Here is a 25,652-nt window from a genome sequence, read left to right as displayed (position 1 = left end):
ATAAATAAACAAATAAATAAATGAGCTGATACGTGTAATATGCTTAGACAATACTTTACACACACAGCAAGCACCAAAAAAGAAAAATAATAAGTTATTCTTTCTCCTTATTTTCTTTTACTCTGGAATTCTAAACCTTTGTGGAATGGTTATAAGGTTGGAGAGATTAGTATTTACAGGGCCAAAGAGGACAAAGTAAATATTCCAATCTGGATCAAATCAGATGAGACAAAATATATAGAATCTACAATTTAGCATCTGACACAGACTGAGCAAAAAATCCTAGCAACAATTATTTCTACAGATTTTGCCAGGGTGTTAGAATATGGAAATGAGCCTTAGGTGACCTCTTAAGGTGGACTGCCTTTGCTCTGAAGAGTCTGTCTGACCCCATGCTTTGATAAATTGCTTAGAATTTAACCATCATAATTTCATGCCCATAATGAGCAGATTACAGGGAGATGTAAGCACATTTTAAATGCAAATATTGTGCTGCTTGTAGTTATTCACAAGGTATACATTATACACAGTTGTGGAAGTTGCCTTGAACAAAAGAAACAGCAAAATGCCAAGGCATTTTTGAAAATGTGTTTTATTCATGGCCCAGAAAAGGTAGCTGAAGCCAACTGACTGAGGAGTATACCCTCCCTCTATTTTAATGATCTTAATTTTGCTAATGGAATGTTAGTGGAAGGAGTTGGGGAGCCATGTGGCGCTGATTGCGTTTTTCAGTATTGCTGTTGCCTGCAAATTAGATGTACCTAAGTAGCCACCTGTTTATGCTTACGATTATGTAAAGCCCCATATGTTTCCCTCTCTACACATGGGAGGTAAATATTGAAAAAATTATTCTGGTGTGAAGGGTGAAAACAGCGGCAATTCTTCTATAACTGTCAACATATGCTGTGGTATTTCCTTTAATGTTGTGCTTTGTCTGACATATTTGCTGATTTTTACCATGCAGTGTTCAAAAATATCTGTTACTCATGGTTATACGAAACAATTAAAAATCAGTTTACATTAAATTCAAATTAGGAAGAGATATAATTTCCTGATATAACCATAGTTTTAAATGGATTTCAGAGCTTATGATTTAAATAGATTTTGATTTGCATGATAAAGAAAACTGAACTTTTTTTTCTAAATTCGCCAGCATGTAAAAAGGAACATTTTCTTCCTAGGCACATCCTTTTGCTTCCATATTACTAGGCCACAAAAAGCCAACTTGAATGACGTGAATTTGAAAACTGGCAATGGGTTCTTCAGATGGTTAGCCCACCTCTATGCCCACTGGATCTGCTCTGGAGAGCAGCTTGCTGGATCCCCTACAGAAGATCTGACCTGGTACCTAGTCAGCAAGAGTTCCTGAGAAGCTCTGAAATGGTTTCCCTAGAGTATTGGGAGATCTGGTGCAGGAAATTCCTGTGGAACAGCCTCAGGCTACTCAGAGACTGGCCCAGTCGGTAGCTTGCTGGAAAGACCAGAGAGACTGGACTTGCTATTGTTGATCACTGTAGACAGTGAAGATAAATGAATTAGAGTTTTATATGGTTTATATGGGATCAAGAGGAATTTAAATATCACTCTCTAGCAGCCTAGACATGAAAGTCCCTAACTTCTTTTTCTTTTGCAAAGAGAGAATGTGAGAGAAAAAGATGAAAACTACCCACACCATCAAAAACTAAGAATAGACTAAATGCTCCCCAAAGCCAGAAGCATTACTTTCATAATAAGGAAGATAGAGCTGAGTAAGAACCCCATACTGGGTCTCATGAAACAGAGGAGCCCCTCTAAATTTTTAAAAGATAAGAAGATTAACAACAAAAAGAATTAAAATCATAGAGTAGTTTCTATAGACCAATGTTTGTAGTAAACACTTAATGATCACCTCATTTCATTTATTTATTTCTTGGGAGAATTTTATGATGTAAAGAACATTGGTATTTCCTAACTTTATAAATAAGGAAATTAACAAACTGATGCACTAAAACACATCAAGGAAATCATCCAGTCTTAAAATTTTGATTTTTTTTCAATCATAATACGTACATAATGATAGGTAGAAACAGAACTGTTTTAACAACATTGAAACTATATCATATACATTCATTTGGATTCCACTTGTTTCATTAAACATTGAACTATGATTAAACCTCTGTTTTAAAATATTTTTCATAATATTTCAAAATATTTTTCATAAATATGATTTCCAATGGCTGTAATAATGTCAAGGAATGTAGCATACTTATCTTTTTCTGCACTATTGGGCATCTAAATTGATTCCATTATTTCGCTATTACAAATAATTCTAAGATGATTATTACCTTAGAGTTTATTTTAATATGTGGAACCACTGAATAAAAGGCCCTTTTGCAGGCAGACTACTTGTTCCAGGAGACCAGGGATCAAGACATAAGTGTATCTCTGTCATCAATCACTATCTCTGTACATGCACAAAAGAAACATTTGCCAATTGAGTGGCAGATGGCTCTCAAAACAGAACATCAAACTTATGTTCAGAAAGGTTGTAACATTCTATACACCCTTCAGTTGGGTTTGAGAGTTACCATTTGACAGTATCCTTCTCAGTTTTATTATCATAATTATAAGGCTTAGTTAATAAATACATGGAAAGTTGTCACTATTGTTTTAATTTACACTGAATCCAAACTAATTTCTATGCGGTTAAAAGCCACCTGAGTTTCTTCTGTCCTTTCTCCAATCAGTGTTTACCAATTAGTGTTCTACTAGACTATTTAATTGATTTTTTTGTTTTATATTTTAGTGCTAACTAGTCTTAGAAATTGTGTCAGTTTGTTATTAACCTTTTTTTTTACTGTTTTTACTTTTCTGATATGCAGAAAGTCACATTTTATATATTGTTTTTTTATGGTTTTCCATTATATTTATAATCTGAAACTTGTTTCAAATAAAATAGTTTTACTTAAAATGTAACTTTTCATCTACTTCAACTTTCTTTTGCTATGTGGTATTAAGATGATGATCCAATTTCATTTATTGTTTTCTAAATTGATAACCATACTGCAATAATTTACTAAATAACTCTTTCCTTAACCTCAGCTGTGCAGTACCAACCTCATCAAACAGAAAGTAATACTCTATGTTAAGGTCTATCTCAGAGCTATAAATGAATGCTTTTCAGAGTCACTGGAGTCAAATTCAAAGCACTGCTTTGATACTTCTGTAACCAGTACCATTGCTATTAATTCATTAATTCAACTTTTGATTTTCTATAAGTAACATTCAGTGTAATTTACTATAACTTCATAATAGGCTTTAATATTGGCAGGAAAAATATCCCCTCATTGTTTTGTTTTTTAAAATATTTTCTTGGATATTTTCACTTGTTCAGTCTCCTAAATGAACCTTAGAATTACTTTCTTAAGAGCCAACAAAATAATAATTATGATTATAATAATTATGATTATAATATGGGAATTATGTTTACCATTGTGTTACTCAGATTAATTCACGTACAATTGATACATACACATACACACACACACACAATATTCAGCTTTCTGATTCAAGCACCTAAAAATGTCTTTTTATTTTTAATAAATAGGTAAGCTTTTACAATATTTTTAAGTAAATAAGTAAATCATAAGTTTAAGTTTTCTAATATTTCTTACACTAGGTTATAAAGATATTAAGCCTTGTTGTTCTATGCTTTTACCTTGTTATTATAAATACATTATCCTTACAAATTCCAAATGGTTATAATTGGGAAGTTATGACTGTGTTTATATATTCTTCTATATATAAATATATTTTGCATATTTTATATATGTTTTCTGTACATTTTTACTCTGTCATCCTGCTAAATTCACTTGCACTGCTGACAGTATGACCTTCTGCCACCCTATGTCAGGCCCTCCATTTTCTAGGATTTTAAAGGTTTTTAAACTCATGTTGCTAAAAACAAAAAAGCTGGATACTAAAAACTACTGAATTATACACTTTAAACAGCTGAGTTTTATGCTATATAAATTATAGCTCAATAAAGCCATTAATTTTTAAAAATCAGAGGGGGAAGGGATAAATAGTTAAGTTGTAGATTCAAAAAAGCAGTTAGATTGGTCCTTTCATTAGGTCCTGGTGGCATGAAAACTGGCAGAGTATTTACAGAATGTGATTTGGCAATACACATCAAAACCTTTAAAAACATTTTTATTTCTGAAGTCATAATTTCATCTATATAAAATTATTATAATAGGCAGAAGTGCAGACAAAACTTCAGTTAAAAGGCTGCTCATAATAGCATAAATTGCATAAGTGAATATGTTTGGGATGGATTTATTAATTACGGTATATGCATACAAAAAACTGTTCTGCAGAAAATTAAAATTATGTTCTAAAGAATATTTAATGACATGGACAAGTCCTCTGAAACAGGCTTATTTCACACTATATTAGAACATATATCTTTATGTAAGTACATATGTACAATGTACTCAAAAACAAAGGATGGAAATGTACCAAATATTACTGCTAGATAGCTCTGGGGATGAGATTATAGGGAGCTTTAATTCACTTCCCCGCATTTTCTTCCATTTCCTAATGTTCTACAAGATGCACGTGGTATTTAATTGTAAAATTGAAAAAAACCAATATAATGTATAATTTTAAAAAGTTATGTTCCTTATGTCCATAAAAAAAACTTGCACATGGATGTTTACAGCAGCTTTATTCAATTGCCAAAACTTAGACATAACCAAGATGTCCTTCAGTGAGTGAATGGATAAATAAACTATAGTACACCCAGACAATGCAATATTATTCAGCACTAACAAGAGGTGGGCTATTAAGCCATGAAAAGACATGGGGGAAACTTGAACGCATAATACTAAGCTCAAGAAGCAATCTGTAAAAGGCTACATACTCCATGATTCCAACTGTATGACATTTCGGAAAAGGCAAAATTATGGAAACTGTTAAAAGATCAATGGTTGCCAGGGGTTGTCGGGGAGGAAGGATGAACAGGAGAGGAACAGAGGGTTGCTAGGACAATGAAAATACTCTGTAATATTTCTGTAATGATGGATATGTGTCATTATACATTTGTCTAAACCCATAATACGTACAACACCAAGAGTGAACCATAATGTAAACCGTGAACTTTGGGTATGTCTGATGTAACTGAAGGTAGTCTAGTATGGGGTGTTGATAATAAGGGATGTTATGTATACGTGGGGGCAATGGCATATGGGAAATCTGTGTACCTTCTATTCAACTTTGCTGTGAACTTAAAGCTGTTCCTCAAAATAAAATCTGTTGTAAAATAGCTTTTGTTCCAATGGCAGAACCTCTAAATCATTAATATGTAATTTTGTATAAAAATAGTCATGTGCTTTATCAGTGTTCAGTTAAGAGAGTTAAGAAACTGAAGACCTGGGTAGACAAAGTTCTGAGGACAACCTGGTTGCTCTCATGAGAGTCCCTCTACGATGATACCATTGAGATAACATCATAAAGACCTTTAGAAGAATTACGCATGTAGAAAAGGGGGACGGTAAGAGCAAAATGTGATAAGACAGATTTTTAGAAGATGTACATAAAATAGTAATACTATGAAAACTTACAGACAGTGCCAGTTGTAGAAAAGCCTATTTTATATATATATATATTTTATTTATTTATTTGACAGAGATAGAGACAGCCAGCGAGAGAGGGAACACAAGCAGGGGGAGTGGGAGAGGAAGAAGCAGGCTCATAGCAGAGGAGCCTGATGCGGGGCTCGATCCCATAACGCCGGGATCACGCCCTGAGCCGAAGGCAGACGCTTAACCGCTGTGCCACCCAGGCGCCCCAGAAAAGCATATTTTAAAATAACCTTTCTGACAAACTCTGGTCTGATGCTAAAGTGTACAAAGATGAGTGAAAAGAATGTTTTAACCTAAAACTGCAAATCTCTATGTCTTCAGATAATATACACTTTAGTTACCCAAAGACCAAGGACTTACAGAAATAATTTGATCACATGCTAAAGAATAAAAGAAAAATAGCCTTCCCCCAAAGGAACTGAAAATTAATGTAAAAGTCTGAATTTCTTGTGTATTTAGATTACTTCAAATTTTCTTGCACAGTATATGCAGAATACCCCGTTTTGTTTAGGAAAATATTTTGTATAAAAGACATAGCTCAATTTATTTTGCCTAACTGAGCACAGTGGGAAGAGATGCCTTAAGAGAAGTTGACCCAGAAAATTTGGAAGAATACTCCATGATTCCCTGAATAGCAAATTATCCAAAAGGCAAGGAGCCCTATTTAGGGCTTCTCTGAATCATATGTCATCATAACATCCAGATGGAAAAATAGGAGCAGTTTGTGCCCTATATCTTGCTTCTTTTAACAAAAGTCCTTCACACACACACACACAAAAGATAACAAAGTTATTCAACTATAAAGCTATTATATTTTAAATATTTTTAAATATATTTAAATATAAAGCTATTAAATATATTTTAAATATTTAAACACTTAAACATTTTAAAACTTTTCCTAGCAGGTCCTTTTAGAAACTGATATTTTAGTCAAATAAAAAAATACCTACAATCATAAGATGGCTAAACATAAAATAGCTAAACATGAAAGATTTAATCATTTCAATGGTACATAAAACACAAAATGAATGACCACTGAATGTATTATATGTTGTCTAGCAATTAAATATACAGTTTCCCAAATGAAACAATGGGAAAATTCATTTTGAAAAAAGTAAATGTCTTAAGTACTTTTCGTAAGGCATAAAAGAACCGGTTTCATAAATTTTAGTCATTCAATCTTTATAGATTTCTTGAAGAAATAATTCTATCATTAATCCAATCTTTGCCTCTGATTATTCTTAGTGCTTTTCTGTATTTTTCACATTTATATTTAAAATGATTTTGAAAAGAATCTTACTGTTCAGAAGAGATAGAGATATTTTGGGAGCTAATTCTCTGTGGCATGTCTACCTGCTTCAGATGCTGGAGATTTTGTTTCCTGACCAGGATAAACATAATAGAGAATATCTCTCTCCTGAGAGACATTCTAAGATAGCAAATTCTTCTTCCTTCTCCCTCAAGGAGAGTTTCTTACATTCCAGGATAATAAAAACAACAAAGATTGGCAGGTTTGCCAACAGCCCCTCACGTCTCTGCTGTGCATTTAGCACCCACCTGGTCCTACTCTAACATCACTCCCATGAGACATGGGGCTCAAGGGACACTAAGACATGAAGACAATGCCGTCTGTTATGCCATGAGAACTAACCTGCTGCATTCATTCGGGCTCACTGTTTCATCACTGACCGTATTTATAGAAGAGTGGCAATTCAGTATGGTGGCTACATGGCTGCTTAGGAATGGACTGTCCACTTGACCAGATAAAATTCATTTATCCCTTTATCTGACAGAAATTCTTTTAAGTAGGAAGCACTGCCTGAAGCTTGTCTTTAAAACATGATTTAAATCCATTAAACGTATGAGGGAAACTTCATAGTTAATGAATTTTTCTAACAGTCATCTAAAAATTCCTATTTCATATTATTTTAGGACAGTGATCAATTTAGATCATTTTAATATTACAGTGTTTACTGTATACAACAGAAAAATTAGAAAGGATGCCACATATCCAAGGGATCTGTGGATCTTCATCCTAACACTGGCGTTGGTTGACAAAAAGACCATTTCGCGCTTCAGAGCACAGACTCTGGAGCCACACTGTTTACATCTATACTGGTGCTCTCCAATACAATATCACTGTTAGAGGCATGGCATTGAGCATTTGAAATATGGCTACTTGAAGTTAGCATAGATTGAACTGAGACGTACTATGGGGGGAAAACACATCTGGATTTTAAAGATTTGGCATGAGAAAAATGCAAAATATCTCAATAATTTTTATATTGATTACACGTTAAAAGGATAATATTTTAGTTATATATTTTTAATAAAATATTTTATTAAAATTAATTTCATCTCTCCCTCGCTCTCTCTGTGTTTTTGTCTTGTTTTGCTGTTTTTTTGCTTATTTAAATATCTGTGCCAGGTAGCCTCCAAGATAGCCCCCAGAGATTCCTGCCTTCTCGTAGTCACACACTTGTGCAGTCCCTTCCTAGAGTGTACCAGCATTTGTCTGGGCAATCAAAAGAATATAGCAGATGTGATGGTATGTCATTTCTGAGATTAGGTTTTAGAAGACTATGATTTCCATCTTGGGCTTTCTCTCATTCTCAGATCATTCACTAAGGAGGAATGGGAGTGGGCATGTGTCAAAGAACTGAAGCCTCCTACGATAGCCACATAAATGAACTTAAATGAATGAATATGAATGTAGAGTCTCACATTATATTTTATATTATACTAGACAGTGCTAGCATAGATTCAATACAACCACTTACCCACTATTTGGTCTTGGGCAAGTTCCTTATTTTCTCATATGTAAATGTGAATTCAGCTCATTATCTATAATATATATATATATACACACACATATATATACACGTACTATGAATAACATACATAAACATGTTTAGATCAGTTTTATATGTAAAAGTATTTAGAACAGTGTTCAGCATATCATCAGGATTCTAATTTGAGTGTGTGTAGGATAGTAGAGAATCTTCCATCTCTAAGCATTACATCCCATTTCTTACATGCTTCCTCTCTCCAGCAATATTATTCTTATACAGTAATAAAGTTCACAGGATTTTAAAATTCAAACAGAAAACTTCTATGTGGCTCTGTAATTTTAACAGTGGTTTTATGGATGCAACCGCAACCTTTCTTGGACATGGTTTAGAGACACTTACGTAAACTTACTGTTGGTGGGAGGGGATGGGGATTCTTATTATCAGAAAAATGTATTTCTTCTTTGTAACACTTACTTCCAGGAAATGTATTATGTCTAAAGACAAGGCAGTTAGTATTCATGCTTCATAAGGATCCTTCCACGAAGTAATCCATGAATTTGGAACTTCACTACAACCCAAACATTACATGAATTACCAATCTATGGGGATAATGTAATCCACTACCAAATATCAGAATGTATTTTTATTGTACTTGGCAAAAATGGCAGATTTTCTAGCTCAGAAAAAGACTCAGTCAAAAGGGCTGTCTTCTAAAAGAACGAATTATACTTCTAAAGTAGTATGTTTATGTCCATAAAAAACTTAAATAATTGCTTTTTATTTTTTTAATATACTAAACAGTTATTCAGTGACAAAACAGAGACATATGGAAATATAACATTAACATAGAATGCAATCAGCGATATATATTGCAAGTTTAGTATCCCATTCACATTTTAGCAAAAATCGACTTCCATTTTGTCCCCTACAAGTATCCTCACCAAATCTCTACAAAGCTTTCCTTTCTTGACTGTTGCTTGAGCTTCCACTTGCTGGAGCTGCATCTATAAAGCCCTATTTACTGACCAAAGTCTAGGTATCTTTTTTCAGTAGAGCATCTTTATTTGCAAAGAAATCATTATGGGCACCCTTGCCAAGGTTATAACCATCTTCCTTAAAACTTCTAAATTACAGTGAGAAATTAAGGATCTCTGTTAATATACTTCACTTTAACATAATAAGGCGGATGATTCAGCAAATATGATAGAATGGTAGAACAAGGACCTCTGAAAATTATCACCTCCTTTATGAAAGCAATGGAGAAACTGGTTAAAAATAAACGATCAGAATTAATTTTTTCAGAACTCTGGAAATTAGCCAAAAGATTGCAGTAATCTAGGGAGCACTTATTAAAGAAAAAATGGCTAAATCTTGGTAAGATGAGCAAATTTTTTGACATTTTAACTTTCAGTATTCCACTTCTCCTACCCTCTTCAACTGCATACTAAAAACTAACAGCTTGCAATTATGGCAAAACCAAGACTGCTGCAGTCATAGAGGGGGCAGAAAGGAGCTGGAATTCTTTCAAAGTTCATTCTCAGAGAACTCTTGTTTTTTGACATGTCTGGTGACTCCCTCGAAGATTCCACTTGCAACATTGTCTTTATCTGATCTCACTTGGAGCTCACGCAGTAGGAAAAGACTTTTCCTAGGGAGTATTTGTCAAAAACAATAAGAGATAATTATTTAATTTTTGTGCCTGCCTGAAATCATGTGTAACAGTTGGGGGAAAAAATAGGCTAACCAAAACAGTTTAAAAAGAAAAACTGAGAATTGAGATATCCATAGAATATTGAAAAGTTTCAATATATTCCTGGTAATCTACAAGACCACATACATGTGTAGGACTGTGCATATGCCTCTGACTGTGTGTATGTTCAGGAAAGACCTGAGAAGGTTGTAAACTCTCAATTTTGGCTGAGTTTGAGGCTTCACATGAGCAAACAAGTAAGAATGTTTACCTGCTTGATTGAGTGTTGAAGGCATGCCCCCAAATGAACATTGAGTCCCTCAACAAAGACTGGGAGACCTCCTGGTTCCAGCTGTTCAAGGAAATCTGTGTCCAGGCATTACTTGCCCACTAAGCTAACTGAGCAGAGACTTCAATGGCCCCACATGACAAAGAACACAGATTTTACAGATACAGTTCAGAAAAGTCACTCAACAACTAGCAATAACAACAAGCCCAGAGGAGGGGAGAAAATTAAATTTCTAGAGTTGCCACATTATATTGTTTAAAATATCCAGCTTTCAACAACAAATTATGAGACAGGCAAAGGAACAAGAAAGTGTGATCTGTCCACCAGGGGGTCGGGGGTTAGTGGAAGAAACAATCAATAAAAACTGTTCCTGAGGGAAAGCCCAGGTATTAGATTTCCTAGAGAAAAGAATTAAAATAAGTTATTTTAAGTGTGTTCAAAAAACTAAAGAAAATGATGTTTAAAAAACTAAAAAGAGAGTATGAAAATGAAGTCTTACCTAATAGGGAATATAAATCAAGTTTAAAGATAAACCAGTTGAGATGATAAAAAGTATAAAGAGAAATGAACAGAGTCCCAAAAATGTATGTGACACTATCAAGCATAATCAATATGTGAATAATATGTGTTCCAGAAGGAGAAGAAAGGCGTAGAAAGAATAAAGAAATGATGACCAAAGCTTCCAAAATTTGATGAAAAACATTAATCTACACATTCAAAAAGCTCAACATATTCCACGTAGGATAAATTTGGAGATTCATGTCATTCTGATCAAGCTATTGAAAACCAAACACAAATAGGGAATTTTAAAAACAGCAAAAGAGAAGGGATTCAAATACAAGCAATTCTCAATAAGATTAAAAGCTAATTTCTACTCTGAAACCATGAAAGCCAGAAATCACAGGGATGACATATTTAAAGTATTGAAATAAAAGAATTGTGAACTAATTCTCTATCCAGGAAATTTATCCTTTAAAAATGAAAGCTTCTCAAAAAATTAAAAATAGAAATACCATATGACCCAATAATTTCACTACTATTTATTAAAAGAAAATGAAAACACTAATTCAAAAAGATGTATGCACCCTTATGTTTATTGCAGCATTATTTACAATAGCCAAGATATGGAAGTATCCTAAGAGTTCATCAACAGATGAATGGATAAGGCAGATGTGGGATGGATCTACCTATATATATAGCTATATCTGTATTCTACATATATGTCTGAATATTATGCAGCCATATGAGATTGTGCCATTTGCAACAACATGTATGGACCTAGAGGGTATTATGCTAAGTGAAATAAATCAGATTGAGAAAGACAGATACCATATGATATTGCTCATATGTGGAATCTAAAAAACAAACAAACAAAAAGCAGAATCAGACCAGTAAATACAGAGAACAAATGGATGGTTGCCAGAGGGGAGGAGTGTGTGGGCGGGGGGGTGGGTAAAATGAGCGAAGGGGAGTGGGAAATACAGGCTTGCAGTTATGGAATGAATAAGTCACAGAAATAAAAGGAACAGCATAAAGAAAACAGTCAATGATATTGATAGCTATAGTTGTAAGTACAGCATAATGTGTGAAATTGTGGAGTTACTATGTTGTACACCTGAAACTAATGTAACATTGTGAGTTAAATACACTCAAATAAATAAATAAATAATAAAATGGTGGAGAAATTAAGACATCTCCATACAAAAACTGAGAGAGTTTATTACTATCAAACCTGCCACATAAGAAATCTTAAAGGGAATCCTTTGGACTGAAGGACATAAGACAGTAACTTTATTCTGTGTCAAGAAATAAAAATAACAGCAAAAGGAACTATAGAGGTACATATAAAAGAAAGTTTACATGTACTTTTTTTATTTTCAAATATTTTTTCCTATCTAATTTAGAAGAATTGCATAAAGAATAATCATAGGGTGCCTGGGTGGCTCAGTCAGTTAAGCGTCTGCCTTCGTCTGGGGTCATGATCCCAGGGTCCTGGGATCGAGTCCCACATCGGACTCCCTGCTCGGCGGGCAGCCTTCTTCTCCTCCCTCTCCCTCTGCCTGCTGCTCCCCCTGCTTGTGCGCGCGCTCTCTCTCTCTTTGTGCTAAATAAATAGATAAAATCTTCATAAAAAAATTATAAATCTATGTTGATGGGCACATAATGTATAAACACATAATTTTTATGATAGTAACAACTAGAAAGATAGGATAGGGAATAGAACTACAAAGAAACCAAATTTAATATACTATTGAAATTAAAATTAGGTAATCCAAACTAGATTGTTATAAATTAAGACAGTAATTGTAATTCCCAGACAACCACTTAAAAAAAACCCTAAAAAATGTATATGCTAAAAACAAAACAAAACAAAAAAGCATTAGACTTCTAATTTCTGACCTAGCATATAAAAAATTTGGAAGTTGTCACTCTGTCCTACAAAATGTAAAAAGCCGAACAAACTGAAAATTCAACAACTATTCTTAGATCCATTAGAGAAGTGAGATCAGAGGATAAACCGATGCCTCCAAAATTGGAGACACATATAGGCAAGTACAGAGAACCACAATTTACCAGAGAAGAAACCTCTACAGGAACCAGTACCAGGCTACGAAAACCTAAATTATAATTGCTGAATTGCTAGAAGCTCAGAATGGACAAGTCTGAGGGGAAAAAGATCCAGGGTCCCAGTCATAATGGAGCTCCCATAATTTTGTTAAGTTTTACCTCTAGGTCTTGACCAGGCTCTCACAGTAAATATCATAGAAAAATCTCCTCATACTTCTGTCAGGGGGGAGGGTAAAAAAAAAGTTTCAAAATATTTTCTATTAGAACATTCTATTATTCTAAATAAGGCCTGCCCTTAAAAGAAACTATTGGTGTTTTATTAGGACTAACTGACCTGGGGGATAAAAATATATAATTAACACCCACTCTAACCTTCCACTCAGAGAAAATGGGCAACTACAGCCCACTCTAGTCTTTCCATTTAAAGAAATGGAAATACCCAAATCTGGCCTGCTCTAGTCTTCCACATGTGAGAAGGGAAATTCTCAACCCACTATAGCCACACTTTCCCACCTAAGGGTGGGGAACAAGACTGAGAACCACTTGTGAAGTTCATGGTTCAGTGGCACAGGCCTGTAAAAATACTGACACCTAATCAAGAGCTATAGAATGCTTCCCTCCCCCCACCACAACTTACTGTTAGATTACTAAAGTCCTATTAACTATACTGTCTTTCTAACCAGTACATCCTGCCTGGCTATCGGGAAAAAATTACAAGACATACTAAAACGCAAAAAAAAAGACAATTGATGAGACAGAGCAAGCATCAGAAGCAGGCTCAGATACGGCAGGGATGTTGGGATAATCAGACCAGGAACTTAAAACAATCATGATTAAGAAGCTAGGGTCCAAATGGATAAAGCAGAAAAGGTGAGCAATGTAAGGAGAGTTAGAGACACCTAAGAAAGAACCAAAAAGAAATGCTGAAGTTAAAAAACACAATAACAGAAATAAAGAATGCCTTTATTTGATGGGCTCATTAGTAGACTGCACATAGCTGAAGAAAGAATTCCAGAGCTTTAGAATATATCAACAGATATATTCTAAAACAGAAAAGAGAAAGCAAAAACAGAAAAGAGAAAGCAAAACAGAAAAGAGAAAGCAAAAACAAAAATACAGAACAGAATATTCAAATACTGTGGAACAAAAACAAAAGGTGTAACTTATGCATAATGGGAATACCAGAAGGAAAAGAAAGAGAAATAAGAATGGAAGAAATAGCTGAAGCAATGCCTGAGAATTTCCCCAAATTAATCTCAGATGACAAATGACAGTTCCAAGAAGCTTGGGAAACACTACACTAGATAAATGAAAACAAACAAAAAAATGCCAGCTATACAGGAATACCATATTTAAACTGCAAAAACCAAAGATAAAGAAAAAAAAATCATGAAAGAAGCCAGAAGAATAAAACTCCATATCTAAAAAGGAACAAAGAATTACACCCCACTACTCAGAAACCATGCAAACAAGAAAATGGAGTGAAATATTCAAAGTGTTAAGAGAAAAAAAAAAAGTCAACCTAGAATTCTGTACCCTGAGAAATAATCCATCAAACATGAAGGAGAATTTAAGACTTTCTCAGACAAACAACAACTAGGAATTTGTTGCCAGTAGACCTGCTTTGCAAGAAATTCTGTGGAGCACAGAGAAATTATACAGGTCAGAAACCTGGATCTACATAAAGAAAAGAAGAACATCAGAGAAGGAATAAGTGAGGGTAAAATAAAAACTTTTATTTTCTCATTATTAATTGATCTAACAGATAAAAGCTTGTTTGTAATGATAATATCAACAATGTATTTAATTATGTATGCTTAAGTATAGGTATATGCTTGTGTGTGTTTATGTGTAAGTGAAATAAATGACAGGGTTGATACAAGAGATAGGAGGAATGACTTAGGAATATTTTGTTATGTTAAAGTACTTAGACTACCTGTGAAAGAATATGGTGTTATTCGAAACTAGACTTGGCTTAATTGTAAATGGTATTGCAAACCCTATGGCAACCACTAAAAAAAGTTAATTTAAGTATAATATGTATAATGGATATGCTAAGAAAAGAGAGAAAATGGAATCACACGAAATGCTCAATTAAATTCACAAAAGGCAGAAAATGAATGGAAGACAAAAATAAGAACAAAGAACAAAGGCAACAAATACTGTAGACATTAATGCAACTATAGCTGACCCTTGAACAACATGGGTGTGAACTATGTAGGTCTATTTATACACAGATTTTTAATAACAATTTATTTTAGCTTACTTTATTGTAAGAATGCAGTACATAATACATACAACCTACAAAATATGTGTTAATTAACTATCTATGTTAATGGTAAGACTTCCAGTCAACTATAGGCTATTAGCAGTTAAGTTTTTAGGGAGTCAAAAGTTATATGCAGATTTTCAACTGTGTGGAGGAAATCACTGCTCCTAACCTCTGTATTGTTCAAGGGTCGACTATATAGCAATAATGACTTTAAATGTCAGTGGTCTAAATACAACAACTAAGAGACAGAGATTATCAGAATCAATCAAATAACAAGACCTAACTATATATTTTCTATAGGAAATCCATTTTAAATGTAAAGACACAGGGACGCCTTGGTGGATCAGTTGGTTAGGCATCCAACTCTGGGTTTCAGCTCAGATCATGATCTCAGGGTCATGAGATTGAGCCCCACATCAGCTCCAGGCTCAACACAGAGTCTGCTTGAGATTCTCTCTCCCTTTCCCTCTCATTCTATGAGAGGAGCATTACTCTAATACCAAAACCAGACAAAGATATTATAAGAAAAAACTACACACCAATATTTCTCATAAATGTAGATGCAAAATCTTTACAAAATATTAATAAATCAAACCCAACAATGTATAAAAACAATTAGACACCACAACCAGTGTCTAATCCCATAACACAAGGATGGTTCAACATCTGAGAGACAACTAATGTAATCCATCACATTAATAGGGCTAAGAAGAATATATGATCATATCAGTAGACACAGGGAAAAAATGACAAAATCCAACATCCATTCAGTTTAAAAACAAACAACAACAACAAACTTCTCAGTAAATTAGGAATAGAGCAAAACTACCTCAGCTCAATAAAGAAAATCTTTAGAAAACCTATAGATAACATCATACATAATGTTAAAAATTAGTTTTCCCACTAGGATCAGGAACAAGGCTGTGATGTCCCCTCTCTCTACTCCTTTTCAACATTGTACCAGAAGTTCTAGCTAATGTGATAAGGCAAGAAAGGAAATAAAAGGTGTACTGTGTGGGAAGAACAAAATAAAACTATGTTCACAGACAACATGGTTGTCTATGTATAAAATCTGAAAGAACTGACAAAAAAACTCCTCAAATTAATAACTGAGTATAGCAAGATTATAGGATAAAAGGTTAATATGCAAAAGCAATCACTTTCCTATATACTAGCAATGAACAAGAGGATTTTAAAATTAAAAACATAATACCATCTACATTAGCATCCCAAAAATGAAATACTTAGGTATAGATGTAACAAAATATGTACAAGGTCTATGTGAGGAAGCTTATAAAATTATGATGAAAGAAATCAAAGAACTGAATAGATGGATATTACATGTTCATAAATAGGAAAATTTAATATTATTAAGATGTCAGTTTTTCCCAACTGAATCTACAGATTCAATGCAATGCCAATCAAAATCACAGCAAGTAATTTTGTGGATATTGAAATTGATGCTGTAATTTATACGAAGAGGCAAAAGACCCAGAATAGCCAACACAATATTGAAGAAGAACAAAATCAGAGAACTGACACTACTCTATATCAAAACTTAAAATAAAGCTACAGTAATCAAGATAGTGTGGTATTGGTGAAAGAATAAATGAACAGATCAACAGAACAGAATACAGAACGCAGAAATAGAGCCATATAAATACAATCAAATGATCCTTGACTAAGGAGTAAAGGCAGTACAATGGAGCAAAGAAAGGTTTTCATTAAATGATGTTAGAAAAACTGGACATCTAAAGAAAATAAGTGAATATGCACACAGATCTTACACCCTTCACAAAAATTAATTCAACATGGATCACAGACCTAAATGTAAAATGCAAATCTATAAAACTTGGAGAAAATTACAGGAGAAAATCTAGGTGACTTTGGGTTTGATGATGACTTTTTAGTTATGACACCAAAGGCACAATCTATGAAAGAAATAATTGATAAGCTAGATCAAATTGAAAAAAAAAGTTGTGTTCTGTAATTAATACTGAATGAAAGGACAAGCCACAGGATGGGAGAAAATATTTGCAAAAGACATATTTGAAAAAGGACTTATATCCAAAATATACAAAGAACTCTTAAAATTCAACCATAAGGAAACAAACAATCTGATTAAAAAGTGGGCAAAACCCCGAACAACCATTTCACCCAAGAATATATACAGATGGCAAATAAGCACATGAAAAGATGCTCAACATCAGATGTCATTAAGGAATTGAAAATTAAAACAATAATGAGATACCATAGGTATATATGTATTCGAATAGACAAAATACAAAACACTGACCACACAAAATACTGATGAGGATGTGGAACACGAGAAACTCCCATTCACTGTTAGTGTGAATGCAAAATGGCACAGCCATTTTGGAAGACAGTTTGGCAGTTTTTTTAAACTAAATATATTCTGGGGTGCCTGGGTGGCGCAGTTGTTAAACGTCTGCCTTCGGCTCAGGGCGTGATCCCGGAGTTCTGGGATCGAGCCCCACATCAGGCTCTTCCGCTGGGAGCCTGCTTCTTCCTCTCCCACTCCCCCTGCTTGTGTGCCCTCTCTCACTGGCTGTCTCTCTCTCTCTGTCAAATAAATAAAATCTTTAAAAAAAAAAACAACTAAATATATTCTTACCATATGGTCTAGTAACTATGTTCGTTTGTACTTAGCCAAATGAGTTGAAAACTTATATCCATACAACCACCTGCACATGAATGCTTATAGTATCTCTATTTATAATTGCCGAAATGTAAAAGCAACCAACTTGTTCTTCAGCAGGTGAATGGCTAAATGAACCGTGGCAATGAAATATTATTTAGCACTAAAAAGAAATGGCTATAAAGCCATAAGAAGACATTATGGTATTTTGATATTGGGGAAGCATATTTGGGGGCAGAAAATCTCTGTACTGTCTGCTTGATTATGCCGAATCTAAATTGCTCTATAAAATGGAGTTTTAAGTTTTAAAAAGGCAAGGAAGGGGATTAAAATGGTACACTAGAAACTATTGATTTAACAAAAAACACCAAAAAGCCTAAGACATATGGAAAATAAATAGCAAAACGGTAGATGTAAATCTTACTTTAGCAGTAATTACATTAAGTATAAGTGGATTAAACACTCCAATTGAAAGGCAGAGATTGGCAGAACAGATTAAAAACATCATCTGTTTGCTGCCCACAAGAGATATACTTTAAATTCAAAGATACAAATAGTCTGAAAGTAAAAGAATGTAAGAATATAGATCAGGGGTTAGGCAAGATGGCAGAAGAGGAGGGGACTTTGTTTCATCTGGTCCCTTGGATTTAGCTGGATATCTATCAAACCATTCTGAACAACCATAAATTCAGCCTGAGATGTAAGAAAATGTATCTGGAACACTACAAGTAGAAAAGCGACTGCTTTTTGCAAGACAGGGGGTGCAAAGTCATGAATCTGTGGGGAGATGCTGGAAGATAAATGGTGAGGGGGAGGAGCCTCCATAAGCTGGCTACTGGAAAGTTATATAACACCGGAGCGCAAAATCAGAACCCTTAGAAATCTGCTCCAGTGAGAGACATCCCTTTCTGAAAGGTGCTCAGGGGATGAAAAGGGCAGAATTCTAGGTTGGTCATTGTATTCTCAGGATCCCAGGAGACATAGAATTAACAGGCGTGCCTGAACTGGTAGAGTGCCCAAGAAGTGCAGCGGGGAAAGTGGTTATGGTCAGTGAGTCCGGGAAGGACTCTAAGCTCAGGTCACCATAAACCAAGAGCCAGGCTGATCGGGTGACCACTCTTAGCATGAGCACCCTGAAAAGGACTGGAATGTGCAGGCTGTTTACCATACCCTGGGAAGGGTGAAGTGGCTGCACCCATGACCAGGCAATAGTTCTCAAGGCAGTGGCAGCCCCTGGAAAGGACAGTAGGGCAGCACCCAGCTGTGACCCAGGAGCAGTGGAACAGGGTGTGTGCACAAGCCCACAATTACTTACAGTCCAAGGACACAAAGGGCAGTGGCACTCAGGGATCCCTGTGACTCCCCTGAGGAGGACTGCAATGGGCTTGCACTGAATTTTGTACATACAAAAGTGAAAACTGTTTGTCCCAGAGGGTTTATTGAAGAGGGATGACCACAGTCTTTTAGTTCTGGGCCAGATATCCGGCACAGCCATTTTTGCTCGTATCCTCTGAAGACGTGCAGAAAGCCTCCAGGGAACAAGAGCCACACAGACAACTAGCTTACACTGAGCCCAGACCCCTGACAGGGGGTGGGGCAACTCCACCCAGGAATTCACACACCAGGCCCCTCCCCCAGAAGACAGACTGGAAGAACAGGTGGATTACAACTTTATGGATCCTACAAGACTGTAAAACTACAGCGCCAGGGGAAAATAGTATATTGAGCTCCAGGTGTTCCCTCATGACTCATTTATCTTTCAATCTAAAATTTTCCTTTTTCTTTTTTCTACCTTATTCCCATTTCAACTAGATTCTTATTTTACCAACTTACGTTTTTAAGTCACTTTTTAACTTTTATTTTTTACATCTATGTTTTATAGATATATGCTTCATTTTGGTCCTTTATTCACTCTATTCCAATATATATATACATATATATATGTATATGTATAATACATATAAAATATACATATAAAACATACATATAAAATATATATGTATATATATATTTTTTTCCTTTTTTTTGCAATTTTGGGATGTTGTGTCTTCTAACACACAGACCAAAATTCGATCAGGAACAAGTGGATCACACTGCTTTATCCACCCTGCAAGATTATAGTCCCTCTTCCCCCTACCCCTTTTTTGTTTTGGTTTGGTTTGGTTTGGTTTGCTTTTCTGTGGTGGCTTCTGACCACTTTGGATTTGTCAAAGGTGTATTTTGCTTGGGTTGTGGTTGATATTTTGGACTCTGCTCATTCGCTCACCCATCCTTCTCTAGGCAAAATGACTAGATGGAGGAATTTACAACAAAAGAAAGAACCAGAGGCAATGTTCTCTGCCACAGAGCTAATCGATAGGGATATAGATAAGATGTCAGCGATGGAATTCAGATAGCAATTATAAAATAAATAGTGAGGCTTGAAAAAAGCATAAATGACAGTACAGAATCTCTAAGGGTGGAAATGAGATTTAATTAAGTCAAACTTAAAAATGCTATGAATAAGATGCATTCTAAATTGTATGCTCTAGCAACTGGATAAATGAGGCAGAAGAGAGAATATGTGATCTAGAGGACAGGCTGATGGAAAGGAAGGCAGTTGAGGAAAAGAGAGAAAGGTAACAGCCCATAAAGAAAGGCTTGAGAAATTAATTATGCCCAGAAATGAAATAATGTCAGAATTATTGAGGTGCCCAAGGGAGTGGGAAGAGAGAGAGGATGAGGAGTTATATTTGAGCAAATCATAGTGGAGAACTTTCCTAATCTGGGGAAGGAAACAAGCATTCATGTCCAATAGGCAGAGAAGGGCCCTCCCAAAATCAATAAAAATAAATCAACACCCCTACATATAATAGTGAAGCCTGCAAATCTTAAGAGAAAAAGAAGCTATCCTGAGAGTAGCTAGGGAGAGGAGGTTCCTTACCTACAGAGGGAGGAATATCAGAATAACATCAGACCTATCCACAGAAACCTGGCAAGCCAAAAAAGGCTGGCAAGATATATTCAGGCTGCTAACTGAGAAGAACATGCAGCCAAGAATACTTCATCCAGCAAGGCTGTCATTCAGAATGAAAGGAGAGATAAAGAGCTTCCAGGACAGACAGAAACTGAAAGAATTTGTGACAACTAACCCAGCCCTGCAAGAAATATTCAGGGGAATACTGTAAGCGAAAAGAGACCCCAAAATTAACACAGACGAGAAAGAAACAGAGACAATCTCCAGAAACAGGGACTTTACAGGCAATATAATGGCACTAAATGCATATCTTTCAATAGTTACGCTGAATGTAAATGGGCTAAATGCTCCAACCAAAAGACCCAGGGTATCAGAATGGATAAAAAGGCAAGACCCATCTATATGCTGTCTACAAGAGACTCATTTTAGATCTAAAGACACCTCCAGACTGAAAATAAGGGGGTGGAGAACAATTTACCACACTAATGGACCTCAAAAGAAAGCTGGGGTAGCAATCCTCATATCAGACAAATTAGACTTTAAACCAAAGACTGTAGTAAGAGATGTAGAGAGACACTATATAATACTTAAAGGGTCTATCCAGCAAGAAGATCTAACAATTGTAAATATTTATGCCCCCAACATGGGAGTAGCCAATTATATAAACCAATTAATAACCAAAGTAAAGAAACAGAGTGATAATAATAAATTAATAGTAGGGGACTTTAACATCCCACTCACAAAAATGGACAGATCATCTAAGCAGAAGATCAACAAAGAAACAAGGGCTTTGAATGACACACTGGACCAGATGTACTTCACAGAACTGTACAGAACATTCCATCCTAAAACAACAGAATACTCATTCTTCTCAAGTGCACATGGAACATTCTCTAGAATAGAGCACATACTGGGTCACAAATCAGGTCTCAACTGATATCAAAAGACTGAGATTATTCCCTGCATATTTTCAGACCACAATGCTTTGAAACTTGAACACGATCACATGAGGAAATTTGGTATGAACTCAAACACTTGGAGGTTAAAGAGTATCCTGCTAAAGAATGAATGGGTCAACCAGTAAATTAAAGAAGAAATTAAAAATTCCTGGAAACTAATGAGAATGAAAACACATTCGTTCAAAACCTCTGGGATACAGCAAAGGTGGTTTCTAAGAGGGAAGTACATAGCAGTACAACCCTCACTTGAAAAATTAGAAAAAATCCCAAATACACAAGCTAACCTTACTCCTAAAGGAGCTGGAGAAAGAACAGCAAGTGAAGCCTAAGCCAAGCAGGAGAAGAGAAATAATAAAAATTAGAACAGAAAACAATGCAATAGAAATCAGAAGAACAGTAGAACAGATCAATGAAACTAGAAGTGGTTCTTTGAAAGAATTAATAAGATCAATAAACCTCTGGCCAGACTTATCCAAAAGAAAAGAGAAAGGACCCAAATTAATAAAATCATGAATGAAAGGGAAAAGATCAAAACCAATACCAAGGAAATACAGACAATTTTTAAAACATATTATGAGCAGCTATATGCCAACAAATTAGGCAATCTGGAAGAAATGGATGCATTCCTGGAAACTTATTAACTACCAAGACTGAAACAGGAAGAGGTAGAAAATCTGAACAGACCCATAACCAGTTAGGAAATTGAAGCAGTAATCAAAAACCTCCCAAAAAACAAGAGTCCAGGGCCATATGGGTTCTCAGGGGAATTCTACCAAACATTTAAAGAAGAAATCATACCCTTTCTACAGAAGCTATTCCAAAAAAATAGAAATGGAAGAAAAACTTCCAAACTTGTTCTATGAGGCCAGCCTTACCTTGATCCCATAACCAGACAAAGACCCCATCAAAAAGGAGAAAGACAGACTAACATCCCTGATGAACATGGATGCCAAAATACTCACCAAGATACTAGCCTATAGGATCTAACAGTACATTAAAAAGATTATTCACCATGACCAGGTGGGATTTATTCCTGGAATGAAAGGGTGGTTCAATACTCTCAAATCAATCAATGTGATAGATCACATTAATAAAAGACAAGAATCATATGATCCTCTCAATTGATGCAGAAAAAGTATTTGACAAAATACAGCATCTTTTCTTGATTAAAACTCTCCAAAGTATAGGGATAGAAGGAACATACCTCAATATAATAAAAGCCATCTATGAAAAGCCCACAGCATCATTCTCAATGGGGGAAAATGGAGAGCTTTTCCTTAAAGTCAGGAATATGACAGGGATGGCCACTCTCACCACTTCAACATAGTACTAGAAGTCCTAGCCTCAGGAATCAGATAGCAGAAAGAAATAAAAGGCATTCAAATTGGCAAAGACGAAGTCAAACTCTCTCTCTCAGCAGATGACATGATACTTTATGTGGAAAACCCAAAAGACTCCACCCCAAAATTGCCAGAACTCATACAGGAATTCAGCAGTGTGGCAGGATACAAAATCAATGTACAGAAATCAGTTGCATTTCTATACACCAATGAGACAGAAGAAAGAAAAACTAAGGAGTTGATCCCATTTACAACTGCACCAAAAACATAAGATACCTAGGAATAAATCTAACCAAAGAGGCAAAGGATCTGTACTCTAGAAACTACAGAACACTTATGAAAGAAATTGAGGAAGACACAAAGAAATGGAAAAACATTCCATGCTCATGGATTGGAATAATAAACATTGATAAAATGTCTATACTACCCAGAGCAACCTACACATTCATTGCAATCCTTATCAAAATACCATCGACATTCTTCACAGAGCTGGAACAAATAACCCTAAAATTTGTATGGAACCAGAAAGGACCCTGAATAGCCAAAGGAATGTTGAAAAAGAAAACCAAAGCTGGGGGCATAGCAATGATTTCGGATTTGCCAATCTCCATAATTATGTGAGCTAATTCTCTATAATAAATGTATGATAGAGATTCCAAAAAAAGCTAAGTGTTTTCACTACTCTCATAAGAAACACTCCTACTAGAAGATTCTAATCATTTTAACTTACTAAATATTTATGATACACATCTTCTCTTAAACACTGTGGGGATTATAGCAGTAAAAGAGATTCAGATTCTGTTGTCCGCAATGTTGTAATCTGTTAAGCAGTTGGTCCTCATAAGAGAAGCACACAAACAACTTCAATTACATTCAAAATGTGATAAATGCAATGATTAGGGCATGAAAGACTATAGTTATTCAAAAAGGGAATTGTTACATTCAATTAGAATACTCAGGGAAAGCTTCTCATAAAGCAATGGTTTGTAACCTTGACTGCTCATTAGCATTACCCTAGTCGCTTCAGGAAACTTTGGTAACCAGACTTCATTCCAGACTAAATAAATCAAGATATCTCAGGAAAGTGGCCTGAGCATCAGGATATTTTAAATCTCCCTAGGTGATTTCCAGTGTGCAGCCAAGTTTGAGAATCATTGCTGTAAAGGATGGTGGTAATCAAGAAGTAAATAGAATTGAAAAACAGATAAGATACCAGTTGAACGGAAGAAGATATTAGAAAACTTGGAAGAATCCTCTCCTCATATAGCTAATTTATCTTCATTCTCCAAATCTGAGCTCAAGTATAACATTCTTTCAAAAGCTTTGAAAAACTTGACTCCAATTGATAATAATGGTATTAAAACCGGACACTGTTTTATAGCCCTTACTATATGACAAGTACCATTCTGAACACTTTAAATATATTTCAATATTCAATCCTCCCCAAAACACTAGGAGATAGATAGTATTATTATTCTCATTTAACATAAGAGTAAGTAAGTTGGCAAGGTTATACAACTAACAAGTGGCACAGCTGGAATTCAAATAACGACTCCAAAATCCATGCTCTGAAATATGACCAACTGGAGTTAGATATTCCTTTTCAAGACTCTCATGGAACTCCCCATGCATACCTCTTCTTCTTTTTTTTTTTTGAACCCATGGATATTTCAATTGTACCATGAATCACATCATATTGGAAGTGTTTACTAGATTTTTCTCCTCCACTAATCATTTATTCACTCATTCATCCATTCAATAAATGACTACTGAAAAAGGGCTTGGTATTAGATATAAAGTCATATATGTCATACTTTATTTGTCATGAAGTTTTAGTTGAGAGGTCAGCAAACTACAGTTCAGAGGCCAAATTCTGCTGGCCACCTATTTTTGTAAATACATTTTTATTGAACCATAGCCACGTCCATTGGTTTATGTATCATCTATAGCTTCCCTCATGTTACAGCATCAGAGTGGAATGGTTGTGACAGAGATCATCTGGTGGCAAAGTCTAAAATATTTACTATCTAGTTCTTTATAAAAAAAAAAAAAAACATCTGCAAGCCCCTGGTCTGGAGAATAAGACAAATAAGAAAATCATCCATGATTACCCAATACTATCGGTGAACAAGATATTGTGGGAATATAAAAGAGAGATACCTAGAATAGGTTAGGGCATCAGCAAAAGTATTCCAGAAGATATGATATTTGAGCTAATTTTGGAAGGGTGAGTAGAGTTAACTAGAAAAAGAAGAGCAACCAGATGTGTCAGTAGGATCAGACTGGGAAGTTTAGCAATGATCCAGGGAGCTAGATTCTACTTACAATAGGAATAAAGAGAGTAAATATATTTAAGGGATATTAGTCCTACATAACTTTGTAAAATATCTTGATTTCTTCATTCTTACTAGCATAGCAAGTAATACATACAGTTAGAACTCATGAAGTATTTAACAGAAAATATTAAGTCCTAAGTGAAGAATATTTATTAAAAAGGGAGAAA

General features: G+C 35.0%; 1 protein-coding gene across 1 annotated transcript in view; it reads right to left on the bottom strand.

Annotated features, from left to right (window-relative positions):
* The window catches only part of THEMIS (thymocyte selection associated), a 178,843-nt gene that overhangs the window by 108,211 nt on the left and 44,980 nt on the right, over positions 1-25,652 (bottom strand). The window lies entirely within an intron of this gene.

The sequence above is a fragment of the Ursus arctos genome, unplaced genomic scaffold, assembly GCF_023065955.2.
Source record: "Ursus arctos isolate Adak ecotype North America unplaced genomic scaffold, UrsArc2.0 scaffold_13, whole genome shotgun sequence".
In the NCBI taxonomy this organism is placed as follows: domain Eukaryota; kingdom Metazoa; phylum Chordata; class Mammalia; order Carnivora; family Ursidae; genus Ursus; species Ursus arctos.
The sequence above is the reverse complement of the archived record's forward strand: the minus strand, read 5'-3'. Positions and strand labels throughout refer to the sequence as shown.